This window comes from Limulus polyphemus, unplaced genomic scaffold, assembly GCF_000517525.1.
Source record: "Limulus polyphemus unplaced genomic scaffold, Limulus_polyphemus-2.1.2 Scaffold12043, whole genome shotgun sequence".
In the NCBI taxonomy this organism is placed as follows: Eukaryota; Metazoa; Arthropoda; class Merostomata; order Xiphosura; family Limulidae; genus Limulus; species Limulus polyphemus.
In genome coordinates this window covers 11,900-14,150 of record NW_013677653.1, presented here as the reverse complement: position 1 = coordinate 14,150, position 2,251 = coordinate 11,900, and the positions used below count along the sequence as shown (strand labels likewise).

Sequence of the window (2,251 nt, the reverse complement as noted above, 5' to 3'; positions counted from 1 at the left end):
TTGATATCATAATTTGTAGCTAATATCTTAAGTTACATTCATATCCTAATTTGTAGCTAACATCTTAAGTTACATTCATATCCTAATTTGTAGCTAACATCTTAAGTTACATTCATATCATAATTTGTAGCTGACATCTTAAGTTATATTCATATCATAATTTGTAGCTAACATCTTAAGTTATATTCATATCATAATTTGTAGCTAACATCTTAAGTTATATTCATATCATAATTTGTAGCTAATATTTTCATCACTAACAATTACTCTGCATGTTCTTGTTCAAAGATGTTTATTAAGATGTTTATTAAGATGTTTATTAAGATGTTTATTTCAAAGTAGTTAAAAGGATAGAGGTTGAAGTAAATTAATATGTTTAATATAGAATTTTGTGATTTATAAATAACCATTAACAGCTTATATCAGTGTCCATTTTAATGAAAATCTAAACTTTAGAAAAACCACGAGAGTGGGTTATGGTTAATCATACTTGTATCTACCTATAGCTGTCGTTATTTTAACATGTACAGTATGAAAGATAAGTACAGAACTATATACTATATGTATGTGCTGTTATTCTTTCAATCTTTAGGAGACAAACAGGAGAATGTTACTCAGAAGTTGAAACAACTTTTATTGCACCTGAGCTTCATGAGGCAAAATCTTCCCTAGATGACGGGTAAATATATTTTGGTTTTACTGTATGATGTAAAAACTGGATCTCATCTTCTTACCACAATAAATTTGTTTCTTTTATTTGGATATTGTTACTTAAACTTTTTGACTTATCCAGTATTTTGTGCTTAAGTTTAATCGTGTATTTTGTTGCACCCACTGTGAATGTGTGACTAACACTACAAATTTCACAGTATTTTGTAGCCTTTACATTTTATGGTTATATTTAGTTGCTTGCATAAGCCAAAGAAATACACCACCATAGCAAGATGTTGAGATTAAGGTTTTATGTACTGGCATAATATAATTTTTCTTTTCCTCAGTCATTCTATTTTTATTTGATGTAAGTTAACATGAGTGTGTTTGATGTCATCATGTTTACTGTTAAAAGTTGTTCAAACATTGTAAGTTCAAATATTAAAAACTGAAATTAAGTATAAATCCTAACATTTGAATAGCATTTGGACACAACCAAAAATCTGTCACTGGTCTTTCTTTTAAACTATGTTTGTTTGAAAATAAATGTAGGATTAAATTAATTAAATGGAGACTTGGAACTATTTTACATGGACAGATAAATACATAAAGTTTACTTTCTACAATAGCCTTGAATTCAAAACATCCTCAGATCCACAAAGAAAGTTGCAAATATTTTATGGTTTTTTATCCCAAAAAGAGACGAATTTTGAGATCCCGTATGAATCTTAGCAATCTAGAATAAGAGTAAATGGGCAAAAAAGGAGAACTGGTTTGTAGTTGAGAATTGTTTAGTAGATTCTATTGATGTGAGAAGAATATCTATAAAAGTTATATAACTAGGCAACTAAGATATATTAATTATTATTTCTTACAACTAATTTAGTGCAAGATTTTACAAATTATGACTCATTTTGAGTGTTACCCACATAGTGTGGTTTAAATACTGTTACTGTAAATAAAAACCTAAAGAACTGAACAGAGATTATAGTGTTAAAATGTATAACGGGCCTGATAGTAATGTATTATGACGAATATAATTAATGATGGTCATTATACTATTATAAACCAGTCAGAGAAATTGATATATGTAATGATTATTTTAGATAACGAGCTCACAGTGTAAGTAGATTAGGGTAAACTGAACTATGCTAATTAAGAGCTGACTTCAGACTAACAAACGTGAAAGTCTCTTGAAACTCCAGTTGCACGTCACCTTCAAATTCTGAGCTTGTGCTTAAAATATATTTTCCATTGTCATCTCAAGATTTGGACAGCTTAGAAGATTTAGAGTTTGGCCTAAAATGTGCTTTAACTATACTAAACAAAATGTAAAAGTGTTTGTAGTATTAGTGGTTTGGTTAGTTTTTCTTAGTGATAGCAAAATATTGAATTAATTCAAATAAAAATAATGATAAATAATTTGTGTTAGAACGTAAATAAGTAGTATTGTGTTATTATATTGTTTATGTAAATAAGTAGTATTGTGTTATTAATCTTTACAGTAATTCTTATTTGTGTTAGAACGTAAATAATTAGTAGTGTGTTACTATATATTGTTTATATAAATAAGTAGTATTGTGTTATTATATTGTTTATG

At 27.5% G+C, this 2,251-nt stretch overlaps 1 protein-coding gene across 1 annotated transcript in view; it reads left to right on the top strand.

The window, feature by feature from the left end:
• Positions 1–587: 587 nt before the first annotated feature.
• The window catches only part of LOC111083909 (GRAM domain-containing protein 1B-like), a gene marked incomplete at its 3' end in the record, with an annotated part of 12,996 nt that continues 11,332 nt past the window's right edge, over positions 588–2,251 (top strand). The window contains exon 1 of the mRNA XM_022380642.1: positions 588–679. The remainder of the gene's footprint in view (positions 680–2,251) is intronic.